The sequence below is a fragment of the Lacerta agilis genome, chromosome 10 (genome assembly GCF_009819535.1).
Source record: "Lacerta agilis isolate rLacAgi1 chromosome 10, rLacAgi1.pri, whole genome shotgun sequence".
NCBI classification, from domain to species: domain Eukaryota; kingdom Metazoa; phylum Chordata; class Lepidosauria; order Squamata; family Lacertidae; genus Lacerta; species Lacerta agilis.
The window spans coordinates 20,260,901-20,280,767 of record NC_046321.1 but is presented as its reverse complement, the minus strand read 5'-3'; positions in this window follow the sequence as shown (position 1 = coordinate 20,280,767).

Below are 19,867 nucleotides of genomic sequence, written 5' to 3'. Positions count from 1 at the left end.
ATACTGTATAGTGTGTCCCTGTCCCAAAAGATGGGTAGCAACATTTGCAACATTTAAGATGGGTAGCAACCTTTATCCTTCTAATAACCCTGAGTCACCACGTATTATTCCCATTTTACAGGTGAAAGCTAAGAATAAAGACGTTGTGTAAGTTTGCATTATTATTATTATTATTATTATTATTATTATTATTATTATTATTTCTCATGTTATCTTGCCCCAGGCAACACAAAGTGACTTACAGGCAGGCAGGCAGACAATAAGCCCCACATACATACATTAAAACCAACTAACCAGGTGACTTGGAAACTACAACTAATCTAGAATACTGCTACGAGACTAGTGACTGGGAGCGGCCACCAGGACCATATAACACCGGTCCTAAAGGATCTACATTGGCTCCCAGTACATTTCCAAACACAATTCAAAGTGTCAGTGCTGACCTTTAAAGCCCTAAATGGGCTTTGCCCCTGCATACCTGAAGGAGCGTCTCCACCCGCATCGTTCAGCCTGGACACAGAGGTCCAGCTCCAAGGGCCTTCTGGTGGTTCGCTCATTGCAAGAAGTGAGGTTACAGGGAACTAGACAGAGGGCCTTTTTCAGTAGTTGTAGAAAACCTTCCCATCAGATGTCAAGTTTTATTAACATGTAAATAAATGCAGATCAAATCACCTAACATTTACATTGTCAATCAACTGAAATTTTGCAATTTGTTGACTGCCCAGATTTGAATATGTTCTGCGTCTCCCTTATGGATCCAATTGTTCACAGTTGCTCTTCAGCTGTTCAGTGTGTATTTCCAAGGAACCAAATTACGTATCAGAATCATTATGGGCTGCTACACCAAGTTGCATTCTTGCCAGCCTCTTCCACCTGAACCTACATCAAACGTTTGTCAGCAGTCAGGCATTTAATGACAGGAGCACCAGCATAAATGACAGAGATCAAACCCCCTAGCACTCTTGTTAGGGAAGGAGGGCTTCCTGTGGCAGAAATATCAGTGTTTAGACTAAAATGAAAAGAAAGGTGTACACATCCACATCAGAGAGCCATCAATTGTCAGATGCATAATTTACATTTGCTTGCATTGCATCGATGAAATTGCTTGCCGATGGAAAACTGCAGGCTCTATTCGGCAATCTTGGGGAAAGGTTAAGCACAAAACAAAAAAGGGTTTTCAACAGCAGAAGAATCAATTAACCTAGAAGATATGGAGACGTTTAGGTTTATTCTGTTTGGAGGCAGCACCGGAAATAGATTGATAGGTAGATTTACAGATCTGAGGTAACAGAGTTTAGGGTTGCAATGACTGCTAGGGTTGAGGGATCTTAGAAATTAATAAATGGCAGAATTTAGATAATATTTATTCATTTAAAGCACATGGCCTCCCCCAATGAATTCTGGTAATTGTAGTTTGTTAAGGGTGCTGGGAATGGTAGTTCTGTGAGGAGTAACCTACAGTGTGTGCTACTGATGTGACTGCAAATGTTAGAAATGTGGTCTGGTGCAACAAATCCCATCAACAGGGCACTCCTAAAAATATCTACTCAGAAGTAAGTCCCGGTGCATCTGGAACAACATCAACAAACCCCACCACCGAATTCAACAGCACAAATTTCACAGCTAAGGCGTTTGGGTCAAGTTAGACGGCCGTTTGGAAGCATAACAAAGAAATGATTGGATTTTGCACTTGGCAATTCTGAAAGGCAAGCAAATGCAGAACATTCCATTCAGCCCAATTCCTACTCCCAGGTAAGTGTGTATATGGATGGAGCCAGGATGTGCTGAATAATGAGATGAAAGAAAGCAAGTTGTTTTAGGTGGGGACACACATACACACCCTGTTGCACACGTGAACACACTTGGAGTTAAATGTGGCAAGCTGTGAGAGAAAACAAAAGCTCCTTTTCCCGGTAGCCAAGCAACTCCTTCTGCCTGTTCTGACGCTGACAACACCCTGCTATCTCACAGCGGGGAGGAATGGAATGAGCATTAAAATGTGCCTGGTATTCTGCTTGTCCAGTGGGAGAGCAGGCACTCCTTAGGACGACCAATGAAATTGCTGTGAACAGGTAGTAACAGCCAAATTCGTCTCAGACAGAACAGCCAATCCCATCCACGGATGGCTCCTCCGTTAAAGGTAGACTTCTCTCTCTCTCTCTCTCTCTCTCTCTCTCTCACACACACACACACACACACACACCATGTGAGAGAGTGCAGAGCATGCTTGTGCAATAACAGTGTCTGAGGTCCTTTTCACACAACCATGTGAATAAGCAAGGAAAACCCTCTATACCACAGCTTCCTGATTGTGGCTGGGGGGGGGGTTGCGAGAGTCCACTGTCACACTTGGGATTCAGTTTCTCCTAGGCTGATGTAGAAATATAGTGTCCATTCAACCTGGGTCAGACCCCCCCCAATAGGCGCAGCTAGCTGCTCCGGCACTGGGAGCGGCGCACATGCTGTGCACCTGGGGGCGGGGCTAGCCACCCGCGGTGAGTGTCCCAGGGTGGCAGGGTGGCGATGTCACCCCCCTCAGGGATGACACCCAGGGCAAACCGCCCCCACTGCACCCCACTCCTTCCGCCAGTGACCCCACCTACAACACTGTGTCCAGTTCCGAGCACCACAATTTAAGGAGGATATTGACACGCTGGAATGTGTGCAGAGGAGGGTGACCAAGACGATCGAGGGTCTGGAAACCGAGCCTTATGAGAACGGCTGAGGGAGTTGAGTGTGTTTAGCCTGGGAAAGGGGGAGGCTGAAATGATATATAATAGCCATCTTCAAATATCTAAACGGCTGTCACATGGGGGGTGGAGCAAGCTTGTTTTCTCCTGCTCCGGAGGCTAGGACCTGAACCAATGGCTTCATGTTACAAGAAAGGAGATTCCAACTAAACATCAGGAATAACTTTCTGGTGTTAGGAGCTGTCCAACAGTCTCTCTCGGGGGGGGGGGTGGACGGACTCTCCTTCATTGGAGGTTTTTAAGCAGAGCTCGGATGGCCATCTGTCCTGGATGCTTTTGTTGAGATTCCTGCATTGCAAGGGGTCGGACTAGGTGTCTCTCAGGGTCCCTTCCAACTCTACAATTCTATGATTCTATGGAATAGTCAAGAACGGTGTACTTTACAAGCAGGCAAAAGCCAAACTTTTGGTTTGGCAGCCGCGGGTGCTGCATAACTGCCCTGTATGGTGATGTTCCTGCATTTGCAATGTGCCCAGTGGTTGCTTGGTCCGCAAAGAGCTACTCAGTCGAAGTACCTATGGGAGACTATAAAGAACATTAATGCTCATATCGGAAATCCAGATTTAGAAGGGCCATTTTCTGCCCTGTCTCCAACTCCGCTGTAAATGTGTCCCAGAGTTTCCTGCCACATAAACAAAGGTCGTTCACCGGCATTTTAAGTGTGCATTTTTCCTCATATACAGTACACATATTTGCAGGAAGCTGCCATGATACCAAGGGAGACATCCATCAAACTCAATATTGTTTACTCTGACTGGCAGCAGATCTCCACGATCTCAAGCAGCGGCCTTTCTCACCTCCTGCTACCTGCTCTTTTAAGCTAGAGATTCTGGGGATTGAGCCTGAGCAAAGCTAACTGTCTACCACTGAGCTATGATTCCTCCCTGACCATCGCTCAGCCCTGACATTTTTGCATGAGCTCAATTATTGACAGTTGCCATGGTCACCTTCTATTCCTGAGTCTTCAGGCGTGCCGTCTCCGAAGGTTAGCACAGCCTCCCCTTGGGTATTTGTCAGACTTTCTCTCTCCTTCCTGTTGCTCTTCCTCCCCCTCATTGACAGATCAGCCCATCCCTGGTGGCAGGGAAAAGTATGGTACTCATCTCCTTGATACCAGTTTCTCAAAACAGACTGTTTATTGTAGCTTTCAGAGGATGCTATCCCTAGGGAACTACATGCCCTGCAAGTGTCCAGGAAAAAAACCCTAACATCCCATTTTCTCGTGCAATAGCACAGCGGCCATTTTGGGTGCTGTGATCTTGTGTGATTTCACACTGAGATCTTGCTCCGAAAAAAGGACTTTCCCCCGAAAGAGCCGTTTTGGGGCGCGTAAATCTGGCGTGGCGCCGCAAGATGCATGTTTTTGGGGACTGTGCAAGCACAGCCGCGAATAAAGCATACCTTTTGGGTTTCATGATCTTATGCAGGTCACATGACCACATCACGGTGTTAGGAGCTGGTTCAAAGAGCTCAGAGAAAAGGGGTAGTGTGGTGCAAGAGAAAAAGGTGTTTAGCTAGTGCTGTGCTGTTGCCAAACCTAAGAGATATACTGGGGCCCAACAAATATGGCCCCCCAGAAAGCATGAATGTAAACATCACCAGTGGGATCTGGCCAAGAACAATCTAGTCCAGCATTTGATTCTCTCAGTCACCAACCAGATAGCATACATTTCTCAGATGAAAATAGGGACATCCCTAATAATAATAATAATAATAATAATAATAATAATAATAAACTACGCCAGTTTGGTGTAGTGGTTAAGAGCAGCAGACTCGTAATCTGGGGAACCGGGTTCGTGTCTGCACTCCTCCACATGCAGCTGCTGGGTGACCTTGGGCTAGTCACACTTCTTTGAAGTCTCTCAGCCCCACTCACCTCACAGAGTGTTTGTTGTGGGGGAGGAAGGGAAAGGAGAATGTTAGCCGCTTTGAGACTCCTTCGGGTAGTGAAAAGCGGGATATCAAATCCAAACTCCTCCTCTTCTTCTTCTTCTTCTTCTTCTTCTTCTTCTTCTTCTTCTTCTTCTTCTACCCTACCCATCTGACCCATCAAGACTCCCTGGAAAAGACCCTGATGTTGGGAAAGATGGAGGGCACAAGGAGAAGGGGACAACAGAGGATGAGATGGTTGGACAGTGTTCTTGAAGCGACTAGCATGAGTTTGGCCAAACTGCGGGAGGCAGTGGAGGATAGGGGTGCCTGGCGTGCTCTGGTCCATGGGGTTATGAAGAGTCGGACACGACTGAACGACTGAACAACAACAACCCATCTGATTGGGTTGCCCCAGCTACTCTGGGCTGCCTTCAGATGCCTTCTAAAGGTTGCATAGTTCCTTATCTCCTGGGCTCAGGGGGGCACATAACTCCATACCCTCCAAAATTTCTCCAGTGAAAACAGGGACATCCTAAGGAAAAGTGGGACATCCCGGGATCCAATCAGAAACTGGGACGGCTTCTGCAAATCCGGGACCGTCCCTGGAAAATCTGAAGAAGTGTGCATGCACACGAAAGCTCATACCAGGAACAAACTCAGTTGGTGTCTAAGGTGCTACTGGAAAGAATTTTCGATTTTGTTTTGACTATGGCAGACCAACACGGCTACCCACCTGTAACTGGAACCTGGAAAATAGGCTCTGAGATAAATGCCCATGGGAAGCCTGCAAGAGCAATAACCCTCTCCCACTGCTGATCCCCAGCAGCTGGTTGTCAGAGGCACGCTGCCTGCAATGTTGGAAGCAATAGGTAGCCACCATGAACCATAGCCACTTTTACTGCCCCACCCATAGGCTACTAAAGAGGGAAGACGTTTTGAAAGGGCTGGGGGATATGTGTGCAATAGGCTGCATCGCAGATTTTAGACCAACCTGGATGTATGAGCGTCACAAGCAGAATAGCAATCTTTCCAAACATAAGAGGAAGAAAGGAGGGGAAAGGCTCTGCACTTCAGCAGCATTCAGAATTCAAGGCAATGTTCATTTCTTTGCTATCTTCACATTTGTATCATTCATATATAGAGGGGGGGGAGCGAAGGGGAGAGAGAGAACACTAACCCACTTGCTCATATAGGGTGCCTGCTTCAGAACACTGTAGTTAAAAGAACAGACATGACTCCAGGCCAGATGAAACAATAGTGAAGAGTTTATAAGTTAATCCATAGGAAAAGGGGGTGGGGAGGAAGTAAGGGGATCTTTCTGGGGAAACGGCAACAGTGGAAAAGGGAATATAAACTCAACTTGATTTTTAAAAGCTGAGTAGAAAAATATCGATTAGAAAATGTTTTTCTGCGCACACACACACAAAAAAGAAAATAGCAATAAATGGAACATGGCACATTGCAAAATATTTTTTTATATTGAAGAAAACGCCTTTTCAAATACTATGTGGAACGAATGTATTTTCAGGCACTTTTCATTTGGAAGAAATATTGCTGTCTGCCAGCATTCCGTTTACCGCTGAGATAAAGAATATTGCCTTTTAGAATATTCGGCGTGGGTTAGCGCTACTTGGTTTTTCTACAAATATATGAAATCTGAGCATCAAATAAAGCTCAGCCACCCACCCACCCACCCCCATTTCGAAGGCCTCCTTTTGCACATGCAACTTGCCTGATCAATCTCTAAGCACGCGAAGATCCTTGCAGAGATGCAAAACGCACTTGTCGTGGTTGACGACTTGCAATGCTCCCTGAAAAATCTTGCTCACAAGGTGTTATTAACATTGTTCTCATTATCAAACAGTTTGACTTCCTCTGTGCTAATATAAGAATGTAGGTGCCTGCTGGATCAGGCTGATGGCCCATCTAGACCAACATCCTGTGGCCACCCGGATACTTGTGGGAAGCCCACGAGAACACGGTCCCCTCCACTGGTTTTCAGCAACTGCGTTACTGCCTCCTTTCTGATACTGGAGGTGGAACATACCATATTTTTCGCTCCATAAGACGCACTTTTTTCCTCCTGAAAAGTAAGGGGAAATATCTGTGCATCTTATGGAGCGAATGGTGGTCCCTGGAGCCGAATTGCCCAGGGGCCAAAAGAGGATCTTCCTTTTTATTTTACAAAGAGAAAAGGGGGTGTTGAAAGGACCCTGCTCAGCAGCTGATCAGCAAGAGATCGGGAGAGAGGTAAGAGTCCCTGACTTCCTTTTGGCCCCATCCCCTTGCCCAGGCCTCCATTGTTGAATGTGCTGCAGAGGGAGGTTGTTTGTTTCCCCAGCGACATGTGACTGGCTGATTAGATTATCTGTCTGGAAACTGTAGAAACGGCTCCCTTTCCTTAAGAAGCTGCAGAAATGTGAGTTGAACACCATAAAAATGGGGCTTTTCCGCTTTGCTTTTCCCACTTTGCAAAAAAGCTGCACAAATCTGAGCTGATCCTAAAAAAACAGGGCTTTTCCCTTTGCAAAAAAGCTGCACAAATTTGAGCTGATCCTCAAAAAAACAGGGCTTTTAGAGAAGGAAAACCAGGGAATTTTTTTTTCTTGTTTCCTCCTCTAAAAATGAGGTGTGCCCTATGGTCCAGTGCACCCTATGGTGCGAAAAATACGGTAATTAGCAAACTTAGTAGCCACTGACAGCCTTTACATCGATGAATTGGTCTAATCCTCTTTTAAAGCTCTCCAAGTTGGCAGCTACCAGTGCCCTCCTGCAGAAGCAGTGTTGTGTATTAAATAAGATATTCTGGCAGCAGGGTAAAGTATTGTTATTGGTCAATTTGAAGTGTACAATCACAATCCACAGCCTGATTGGGTCCCGCCGGAAAGTTTGAATATTATTGGTTCCCGCTAAAATGTATCTTTTCCCTCAGTCCCAATGTGTCTATAAATAGAGCTTTCCCTACCCCCTATCCCCAGTCTTGTCTAATCCCTACAATAAAGAGCTGTTTTCACTAAGACGTGTAGCTGGACTTCTTGCTACCAGAACCCACGACACAACATACTGGCGACGAAGGTGGGATTGAATTAGGCCGACTGAGGGCTGCCGACCCTAGCGACCTGATTCTGGCGACAAGACTCCCTGTGACTGACAGGACAGATCAGTCCACTAAGATGGCTGCGTCACGGTTCATGGAACCATTTCAGCCCGGAGCAACTGAGGCCTGGGATGCTTACCTCGAGCGCTTTGAATTCAGCGTGGCTGCAAAAGGGGTCACCGACGAGGAAAGGAAAAAGGCGTTGTTCCTGAGTTGCTGCGGGGCAGAGACCTTTGAGTTGGCTCGGGCAATTCTGGCCCCCACAACCCTGCGGGAGGCGTCGTTCGCGAGCATTACGGAACGCCTCTCGAGTCACCTTAATCCTACAGCGTCGAAGATGACATGGCGCATCGAATTCCATAAGAGGCAACAACGACCTGGCGAGACGGTGGCAGTTTTTCTCACCGAATTAAGAAAGCTGGCGAGACACTGCAAATTCGCTAACTTGGAGGAGGCCCTGCTGGATCGGTTTGTGTGCGGTCTTCGCAGCAGCAAGGGCCGCAGGCGGATTGCAGCAAAACAAGACATGGATCTCGCGACAGCGCTCCGTGAGGCCATTGCGACAGAAAGTGCTGAGAGAGAGGAGCAAAACCCGGGCCAGCGAGCCGAAAAGCGAGCTGGAGAGTCAACCAACACCGTGGACAACCAGGATGTCAGCCCCAACCAAAGCCCTGTGCGGGGAATAGAGATGGTGCGACAGGAGAGCACAGCAAATAAAGGTCGGCAGGGGGTCTGCCCTGGCTGCGGCGGATCACATGAGAGAAGAAAGTGCCGGTTCCGAGATGCTACGTGTCATGCTTGTGGGAAAACAGGGCACATAGCCAGGGTCTGCAAGTCGAGTGGCACGTCGGGGTCCGCGAAATCAAGAGGTCAGAGGACATCCACAGCGACGCACCAACTCGACGATTGCAACTACCTCACGCAAATCCAGGGCAGAACTGTGCCATTCCCAGCCCAAGGGAAACCAGCTGTGCGGGTCCTAATCGAAGGGAAGCCGTGTAACATGGAGGTGGACTCCGGATCCGGATTCTCCATCGTCTCGGAGGACACGGCCAGATCGTTATTTCCTAGAGGTAAGCTTCCGAGATTGGAGCCCTTCCCGGCTACTCTACAATCCTACTCCGCCGGCCGCATTGACATTTTGGGGATGTGCGCAGTGAACGTACAGTTCCGCGAGAGGGAGGCTGTATTAAAGCTTGTGATCGCAAAAGGGAAGCGCACTAGCCTGCTGGGTACGGACTGGTTCCCGGCCTTAGGGTTGGGAATCTCAGGGCTGAACACGGTCCAGATAGCTTCCGAGACATTTAGCACCCTGTACACGGAATTTGGGGAGCTATTTAATGGAGAGTTAGGATGTTATAAAGGGCCTCCAATTGACTTAGAACTGGACCCGGGGGTTGCGCCAATCCGCCTCAAACCCAGGCGGGTTCCATTTGCGCTACAGCCTAAAATAGAGACTGAATTGGAGAAGCTAATACAGCAAGGGGTGCTTTCACCAGTGGACTCTGCTAAATGGGAAACACCCATTGTCACACCCCTGAAGGCTAACGGGGAAATACGAATTTGTGCGGATTACAAATGTACGATTAATAAGGCCATCAGGGGCAACTCTTATCCAATCCCAGTAGTGTCCCAACTATTAGCGAAGCTGGCTGGGGGCAAGGTGTTTGCAAAGATTGACTTGGCACAGGCATACCAACAGCTTCCAGTGACTCCAGCGTCCGCAGAAATCCAGACAATTGTGACGCACAAGGGCGCCTTTAAGGTGAATAGGCTGCAGTTTGGAGTCTGCGTGGCACCTGGCATATTTCAAAGTCTTATGGAGCGCCTGTTACGGGGCCTGCCAGGTGTCCTGCCGTATTTTGATGATGTGTTAATCGCGGGCAAGGATGCTCAAGAACTACTGGGACGCATCCAGGCAGTCCTATGCAAATGCGGGGTTGAAACTTAAAAAAGAGAAATGTAGTTTTGGGGTAGCAGCTGTGAACTTCTTAGGGTACAGAATTGATGCTGCTGGCATCCACCCCATGGAAGACAAGGTTAAGGCTATCGCCGCAGCACCGACACCTAGTAACAAGGCTGAGCTGCAGTCCTTCTTGGGCCTCGTCAATTTCTATCACGCCTTTGTGCCACACAAGGCATCGATAGCCGAACCACTGCATCGGCTACTCCAAAAGAAGTGTGCATGGCGTTGGGGGCAACCGCAACAGGGAGCTTTTGAAACGCTGCGGGGCGTGCTGTCAAAGGAAAGTACACTGGCCCACTATGATGCTGCTAAACCATTGGTGCTGGCGTGTGATGCCTCACAATATGGCGTGGGGGCTGTCTTGAGTCACAGGGAGGCGGATGGGTCGGAGCGTCCAATCTCATTCTATTCCAGAACCTTGAGCCCCACAGAGCGGAACTATGCCCAGATTGATAAGGAGGCACTGGCTATAGTCACAGGAATCAAGAAGTTCCATGACTACGTGTACGGCCGCCCTTTCACAATTCAAACGGACCACAAGCCTTTGCTGGGTTTGTTCAGCCCGCATAAACAAACGCCTCAAATCTTGTCCCCACGCATGCTCCGATGGTCCATCTTTTTGAATGGATTTCAATACGAACTGTGTCATGTGAAGGGTAAGCTGTTGTGCCATGTGGACGCGCTGAGTCGTCTACCACTACCTGGAGCAGCCGACGACGACCCAGCTCCGGCCGAGCACGTCATGATGATGGAGACACTTCCCGGACCACCCGTGACTGCCGTCGACATCGCCGCGAGAACTAAAAGGGACCCCATCCTCGCCCGTGTCCTTGTGTGGGTGGGGAGGGGATGGCCAAGTGGGACTCAGGAAGAGAAATTTAGACCTTTCATGGCAAGACAAAATGAGCTGTCTCTCCATAAGGGTTGCATATTGTGGGGCGATAGGGTGGTTATTCCAAGGTCGCTACAGAATGAGGTGTTAGACACATTACACATGGGTCATCCGGGCATGGTTCGGATGAAATCGTTAGCCAGGTGCTATGTGTGGTGGCCAGGGATGGACAAGGACATTGAACAATGGGTGCGCACCTGTCGAGCGTGCCAGGAGGTGCACCCAGAAATGCCCAGAGCACCAGTGCATTGGTGGGAGCGGGCTAAGAAACCGTGGAGTCGGCTCCATGTAGATTTTGCAGGGCCGTATCAGGGAAAGGTGTTCTTAATTGTAGTAGACGCCTACTCGAAATGGCTGGAGGTCTCAATTGTGCCAAACATGTCCTCAGCTGCTGTAATCAGGGCCCTTCGCATTTTGTTTGCAACGCATGGGTTACCCGAGACCATAGTATCAGACAACGGGGCGGCTTTTGTGTCCCAAGAGTTCAGGGCATTCCTGGCCGATAACTTCATTAGGGGGGTAACTTCGGCTCCCTTTCATCCATCCACGAACGGCCAAGCCGAACGGATGGTGCGCACAGCCAAGGGTGCAATAGCACGCCTTTTGGAAGGGGATTGGTCTGCTCGCATTGCAAGGATGTTGTTCCTGCAGCACACAACGCCGTGTGCATCCACAGGCAAGTCCCCAGCTAAATTATTAATGGGAAGGAGGTTGGCCACAATCCTAGACCAGTGTTTTTCAACCTTTTTTGGGCAAAGGCACACTTGTTTCATGAAAAAAATCACGAGGCACACCACCATTAGAAAATGTTAAAAAATGTTAAAAAATTTAACTCTGTGCCTATATTGACTATATATAAAGTAATTTTTCAATTTTTCCCACGGCACACCAGGCAACATCTCGCGGCACACTAGTGTGCCGCGGAACAGTGGTTGAAAAACACTGTCCTAGACTATGTCCACCCTGACAAGGTGCCGGGCCGCGATACAAGAGAACCACCGGCTGCCGAGGGTGACAGAACCCGATACCTGACAACAGAGGATTTGGTTTGGGTCCGGAACTATGCAAGGGGACCAGCATGGGTGCCGGGGGTGGTCACCCGACCCAGTGGGCCAGTGTCATATTTTGTGACGTTAGAGGATGGCAGAGTAATGCGCCGCCACATTGACCAGCTAAGGCGCCGGGTTCCAAGCAGGGTAAGCCTGAGTGGGGAGGAGCCGCGCACAACTCTGCCGGCGTCCAGTGAATCGCAGCAGTCTAGTCAGGATGACTCCGGGCCACAGGAGGTGGAGGGCTCAGAGAGTCAGGAAACCGAGATCACCACTGATGAACCTAACCCGGGGACAACTAGTCAGCCTAGGGAGTCAGCTAGTGACACAGCTCCAGCTGAGGTACCCGAGGTTATTGGGGAGAGAAGTCTGACCACGGACAGTCCAAGGAGTGACACACCGGGGGTTAGGCGATCCGGTAGGACTCGAAGACCTCCGCAACACTTGAAAGATTATGTGTATAGTATCAACTGGGTGCGGGGGAGTGTTGTGTATTAAATAAGATATTCTGGCAGCAGGGTAAAGTATTGTTATTGGTCAATTTGAAGTGTACAATCACAATCCACAGCCTGATTGGGTCCTGCCGGAAAGTTTGAATATTATTGGTTCCCGCTAAAATGTATCTTTTCCCTCAGTCCCAATGTGTCTATAAATAGAGCTTTCCCTACCCCCTATCCCCAGTCTTGTCTAATCCCTACAATAAAGAGCTGTTTTCACTAAGACGTGTAGCTGGACTTCTTGCTACCAGAACCCACGACACAACAAGCAGGTTCCATAGTTTAACTATGCAAGGTGTAAATGATATCTCACAAGCCACTGCAAAACTTAAAAGCCTCATTATTACCTTGGCAATACAAGGAGATTCTATCAATTACCCTGGTGCGCTCTGGTAGATACCATCATTGTTCCTGCTCTGAAAAAGGCCTGGAAACTCAGGGCCGGATTAAACCCCTGTGGAGGTTTGTCATGGATTTAATCTACTATTTTCTTGTTATCGTTCTTTTGCCCTCCTAATGAGCACTGCTGTCGCAGTTCATAAGGTTACACAGGCAGTGAGAAACAATGGCAGGCGCCTCGTTAATTAAGTGCCATCCAGAGAAGCTTCCTGTTTGAGACACAATAACAACCCCTGTCCGTGGAATCGCTAAATGTGGAAGGAGAAGATGTTGATGGTGCTGGTTAAAAACCGGGCTAAGCCTATTGCCAAGATGAAAGGCAGCATCTTCCTAACCATGCTGATGTTGACAAGAGCTGGCAGTTAAGGGTCTGGTTTCCAAGCTGCTAACTCACCTCTGAGTCGGTGGGACAAATCACGGCTGGCATTTTTGGGTGCTTGCTGTTGGAAATCATGGAAGCGAAGAACCAAGTTTGGGGCAAGTACTCTTTGGTGAGAGAACCCCAGCAGAGATTTAACATGGCAAAATATGCAGCACAGAGAACCGTGGAAATATAGACGGTAAAAACTTTATAAGGTGTCCTTTCTAGGGAACCCCAAAGTACCCCACTTCCCAAGCACAAAGACAGACCACATGTTTAAAGGTAAAGGTAAAGGTACCCCTGACCGTTAAGTCCAGTCATGGACGACTCTGGGGTTGCGGCGCTCATCTCGCTCTATAGGCCAAGGGAGCCGGCGTACAACTTCCAGTTCATGTGGTCAGCATGACTAAGCCGCTTCTGGCAAACCAGAGCAGTGCATGGAAACGCTGTTTACCTTCCCGCTGGAGTGGTACCTATTTAGCTACTTGCACTTTGATGTGCTTTTGAACTCCTAGGTTGGCAGGAGCAGGGACCGAACAACGGGAGCTCACCCCGCACGTGGTGATTCGAACCGCCAACCTTCTGATCAGCAAGCCCTAGGCTCTGTGGTTTAGACCACAGCGCCACCCGCATCCCTTGACCACGTGTTTAGTAAACTATAAAATGGTTTACTTACAAAACTCTTCAATGGTCAGATTCATGCTGCAACGAGGAGGTAGACTCATGGAGGGTCCCCATGACAGCTAGGCTTGTTCACGTGTTACGTTGAACACAAGTACAAGCTGTCTCTATGAATGTATAAGGGTTTATGTGAACAGTGAAAACTTGATTTGTGCAGTTCAGCTGTTGTCTACACACGGACACAGCCTGTGCGTTTGCTGAACAGGAACATAGGATGCTGTTTTGTACTGACTCAAACCATTATTCCATCTAGCGCAGTTTTGTCTGCCCTGATTAGGAGCTGTTCTCCAGGAATTCAGACATGGGGCTTTTCCAGACCTACCTGGAGAAAGCAAGGATTGAATCTGGGACCTTCTGCACATAAAACAGATGCTCTAACACATGTGAATAACTGAGCAAGTGTACAGCTCAACTGTTTTCGTACACAATTTGTGTGCTTGTTATATAATAATAATAATAATAATAATAATAATAATAATAATTTATACCCCGCCCATCTGGCCGGGTCTCCCCAGCCACTCTGGGCGGCCTCCAACAAATACCAAAATACAATACAGAGTCACAAATTAAAAACTTCCCTAAACAGGGCTGCCTTCAGGTATTTTCTAAATGACAGGTAGTTGTTTATCTCTCTAACTCCTGATGGGAGGGCGTTCCACAGGGCGGGCGCCACTACCGAAAAGGCCCTCTGTCTGGTTCCCTGTAGCTTTGCTTCTCGCGGTGAGGGAACCGCCAGAAGGCCCTCGGTGCTGGATCTCAGTGTCCGGGCTGAATGATGGGGGTGGAGACACTCCTTCAGGTATACAGGACCGAGGCCGTTTAGGGCTTTAAAGGTCAACACCAACACTTTGAACTGTGCTCGGAAACGTACTGGGAGCCAATGTAGATCTCTCAGGACCGGTGTTATGTGGTCCCGGCGGCCACTCCCAGTCACCAGTCTAGCTGCCGCATTCTGGATTAATTGCAGTTTCTGGGTCACCTTCAAAGGTAGCCCCACGTAGAGCGCATTGCAGTAGTCCAAGCGGGAGATAACTGGATAACTGTCTTGCACTCTGGCAAGACAGTCTGCGGGCAGGTAGGGTCTCAGCCTGCGTACCAGATGGAGCTGGTAGACAGCCGCCCTGTTGAGTGTAATGTGTGAACACCTGCATTGTCCCTGCATTTATTCACTCTCTTATTTTCCTCTGGGTCTAGCTCAGCCCACCTATTCCTTTGCTGCCCGTCGTTTGCCGTAGGAGCTTATCTTTCAATCCTTGCTTTCATGACAAATTTGTCTGCAACTTTTGCTATAGCCCTTTCCAGTTCCTGGACCTTGGGGGATTTTGGTTCTGAACACTTCACAGTTTATACCGCTAAGCAGAGAACAAGAAGGGATAATACCCATGACATTCATAGAGGAGTGAGTAAATTTTGCAACGTCTACCTGAATGAGTCCATCAATTTCTATGTCTTTATCTTGATGGGCAACGAACCAGTTGCTAATGAAATGTTGGTACTTTGCAGAAGCTCTGATTAATGCATTTCGATAGGGGGATGAAGTCACAGCTATGTTAATGGCAGACATGAATTATACATTGTGGATGAATTGCCAAATGGGCGAAGGTAATATTACATAGCTAGGAAGGCTGACTGTGATAGCAGTAATCAAAGATCATGCTTTGCAGTGCAACATAAGGAGCCAAGAGCCAGGAAGGCCTCACACATCTACAATCTTTGCAGTTAGGCAGCCAGAGTATGAGTCAGGTGGAGGGATTCCTCTTATGTCAATATTATGTAACAGCTGGAGGTGTTGTTGTTCAGTCGTTCAGTCGTGTCCGACTCTTCGTGACCCCATGGGCCAGAGCACGCCAGGCACGCCTATCCTTCACTGCCTCTCGCAGTTTGGCCAAACTCATGTTAGTAGCTTCGAGAACACTCTCCAACCATCTCATCCTCTGTCGTCCGCTTCTCCTTGTGCCCTCCATCTTTCCCAACATCAGGGTCTTTTCTAGGGAGTCTTCTCTTCTCATGAGGTGGCCAAAGTACTGGAGCCTCAACTTCAGGATCTGTCCTTCTAGTGAGCACTCAGGGCTGATTTCTTTGAGAATGGATAGGTTTGATCTTCTTGCAGTCCATGGGACTCTCAAGAGTCTCAAGAGCTGGAGATAGTACACATAGAATCGTAGAACTGGAAGGGACCTCTGAGGGTCATCTAGTCCAACTGCCTGCAATGCAGGAATCTTATGCCCAATGTGGGGCTCAAACCCATGACCCTGAGATAAAGAGTCTCATGCTCTACCGACTGAGCCATGTCGGTAGGTACCCCTGAAGTTGTCCATCCAGTAGGAAAGACTTCACAGTAAATAACCACAAGACCTAGCAACAGTTCCAATTAATACTAGCCCGTGTTTTGTTAGCCCCAAAATGGAAAACGAGCGAGGTCCAAGCTAAAGAAGAACGGCAACTTAAGCTGACGCAATATGTGTAGCTTGCAGGCTTAACATATATAGAATAAGAGAACAGGAAGAACAAATGTTTAGAGAAGATTGGAAAATATGTATTGAATATATGGGGGGAATTATGTACACTTGAAAACGTTGGCAGCATTAAGATACATTCAACAGTGTAAATAAGTTTTGATGGATGTGATAATGGAATATTGAATGGTTTAGTTTATGTAAAATATGCAGGGATTTATGATATGCAAAATGAACCGTGGAGAGAGAAGAAGGGAAGCCATTGATGTTTAAATGAGTATTCAAAAATGTAAAACAGAAAATTTAATAAAAATTATATTAAAAAAATAAAACAGAAATATTAGCCCTGTTTAGACAGCATATTTGAAGCTGGTGCCCTCTAGATGTTTTTGAAGTACAACTCTGGTTAGCCCCGGGCAGCATGGTCAATGGTTAGGGATGATGGAAGTTGAAGTCCGACAACAGCTGGAGAGCGCCAGCTTAGGGAAGGCTTATGTAGAGTGCATAGAACCACAGAATTGTAGAGTTGGAACAGACCCCGAGGAACATCTTGTCCTGGCATAGGCAAACTCGGCCCTCCAGATCTTTTGGGACTACAACTCCCATCATCCCTGACCACTGGTCCTGTTAGCTAGGGATGATGGGAGTTGTAGTCCCAAAACATCTGGAGGGCCGAGTTTGCCTATGCCTGATCTAGTCCAACCCCCTGGAATGCAGGAATGTGCAGCTATCCCGTACAGGGATCAAACCTGCAACCCTGGCGTAAACAACACCATACTCTAACCAACTGAGCTATCCATATCCTCCAATTTAAACTCATTGACACCTGGAGGGCACTAAACCCCATTCAAAGGGATGTCACTCATAGAAACACAAAATTTATACGAGAATTGCCCACCTTTTGATTTCACACTCCTGGTATTCCAACAGAAAACCCTCAGCACTTGGAGTAGTTAAGTGCCTATTGGCACCACTCTGAACTACAAACCTGTCCTGATGTTTGAGCCCTTTGCTATTACAAAATAAATTAATGTCAGCAAAAACGACAGAATTTTTTTTTTTTTAATGAACAAAGGGGGCTCATGTTCCCCACATTCATTATGGGACACTCTAAAAAGCAATGCTAAGGCCCACTTTTATTAGCGAAGGCAGCAGAATAGAAACAGATCTCAGACAGATGCAGGAGGATATTTTATTTGGAGAAATATTTTTTTTTGAACTGCAGCACAGTAACAGGGTATATAAAATTCCAATCAGAAAAGAATCAAAATTGGATTCTTCAGACGTAAATAAAATAGAAGACTCCTTGTCAATCAATATTTTTTATGAATTTGATGGTAAAAAAATCCAAATTATTAGCAATAAAATTAAACAAAAATGTAAAAAGACACAAATTGTTCTTTAAAACCCCAAGGGGAGGAATCTACCAAGGTTAGGCAATACTAATCAATTTTAAAATTTATTTGAAAACTTATATGCTTTAATAGTTTTGAATAATGAGGCAATCGACCCAGATCTGGATAAAATAGGAGTACAATTGGATGTTGAGCAAATGGACTGTTTAAATCAAGCCTTTACAACAGAAGAAATTGATAAACCAATTAAAAATTTAAAACCAGGAAAATCTCCAGGGAAAGAGATTTGTGGGCAGTTTCTATAAAAAAAATAAATGAAACCAAACTGATTCCCTTTCTACGTGTACTGTTAAATGACAGGGGGAAAGGTGGAGCAATCCGAGACACATGGAGACACATATGAGGGAATAACAGAATGGCAATACCAAAACCAAATAGAATAGATACTATTAGGAGGGTTCTAAATACTATCTATGGGACGCAGGTGGCGCTGTGGGTTAAACCACAGAGCCTAGGGCTTGCTGATCAGAAGGTCAGCAGTTCGAATCCCCGTGACGGGGTGAGCTCCCGTTGCTCGGTCCCTGCTCCTGCCCACCTAGCAGTTCGAAAGCGCGTCAAAGTGCAAGTAGATAAATAGGGACCGCTCCGGCAGGAAGGTAAACGGCGTTTCCATGCGCTGCTCATGACCCGGAAGCTGTACGCCGGCAACTCGGCCAGTAACGCGAGATGAGCGCCGCACAACTGGACCCTAATGGTCAGGGGTCCCTTTACCTTTTAAATACTATCTATTACGAAAGAAAAACACCCCCACTTTCCTTCAGAATTTTGTCACGGAATGCAAGCAAGCTTTTGATGGGATAGCCTGGCACTTCTTATATCAGTCTTAAAAAATGAATACGGGTGTCTGTTTTGTCATCATATTGCAAATACTTTATACAGGCAGAACAGCAACTATTTTTTTTTACTCTAAATAGGGGACCAAAACAGGGATGCCCCTTATTCTCACTTCTGTTTGCCTTCGCCATGCAGCCCCTGGCTAAGGCAAACAGAACAGCCCCAGAAATAAATGACATAACCATACAAGGCGCTACTCATTTTATCAACCTATTTGCAGATGGTGCAGCAATTATAACAACCAGCCGTGAAACAGCAATGCCTAAAACTATGGAACATATGAATACATACAATTTATTGGCAGGACTGCAAACCAATTGTCAGAAATTTGAAAAGCTGTGTTTAAATAACATCCCCGGCTGTACAAAATAAAAATTCAGACAACTTATAGATTTGCAATTTGCCCCAAATTCCTTAAACACTTAGGTGCCCTGATCTCTCGAAAATTTAATTACCTTTTAAAATTAAATTATCATTTGTTACTTTAAAAAAGTATGTACAGAGTGCACACATATCCACTGCCCCGAACCCCCCTTTTCTCCCAGCCAGAAACAGCTCGTATTCCTCAGAAGAAAATGTCCCGGTTTGCATCTGAGAAATGTTGGAGGGTATGCAGTATGGCATGTAGCCATACATGGGCCAGAATGAAAAGATTAGAGGAGGGACGGGGAACCATTTAAGCTTGCCAGGCCTCCCATTTGCCCCACAAGGCCATTTTGGTGTATTCCTGCCCATCAGCTCCACACCTGGCAGCATGTACAGTACAGGGCATCAAGGGTGAGGCAGGTAAAAACTTGCCTTAAACTAAAGGTTTTTCCCCAGGCACTGAAGATCTAACAACGAGCGGGTGATCTTTAGAAGCTTCTTTCAAAGCACTGGGCTGTACTGAAAGGGGTTTCTGAAGTACCCTATGGGCAAATAAAGGTCACCTGACATCCTTTGGTCAAACTTGGCTGGGCAAGGTGGGCAAAGATACCAATCTAGGCTGCTAGGCTAAAAAAGAATCCTGGCTTGACTTGGAGGGGGCCCACATTTGACACCCAGGTGCCAGGTCCCACATTCCTGTAGCTCATCCTTCACAGTGCCCTTTACAAACTACAGTTCCCAGGATTCTTGGTGGCAAGTCATGCGCTTTAAATATTTGGTGCGGGTGTGACCTTACGCTACCACTTCCCCTGGCATTAGGATTTAGAAGTGGTCAGCAAGGAAGGAGGGAACAATATCTGTAGGAGAAGAGAAAACACTGTACACAGGAAAGGCCAAGTGAGATTTCAAGAGTTCTTGTGTGGTTGGAATCCAGCTGTGTGCAGCAGCAGCATACACCATTGCAAAGGTAGTTCTGCTCAACCAAATGAGCATCCTTAGCAGGACCAGGAGCAGCCATGCCTTCCATGACAGCCTGAGCTAGAGAGCCATCTAGCGGCAGGTAGGTCCACCTTACCAGGAGAGACTCAACGAGGCAAAAGAGCTCGGGGGGCTTTTTCTGCTAGGACCAAACAGAAATGCATCTTCACACCAGCCAGCAAATCATTATAATTAACACCAAAGCCTGCAAGTTTTCGGAGGCTTAATTGGCAAATTAGTCAACCCAAGCTTTA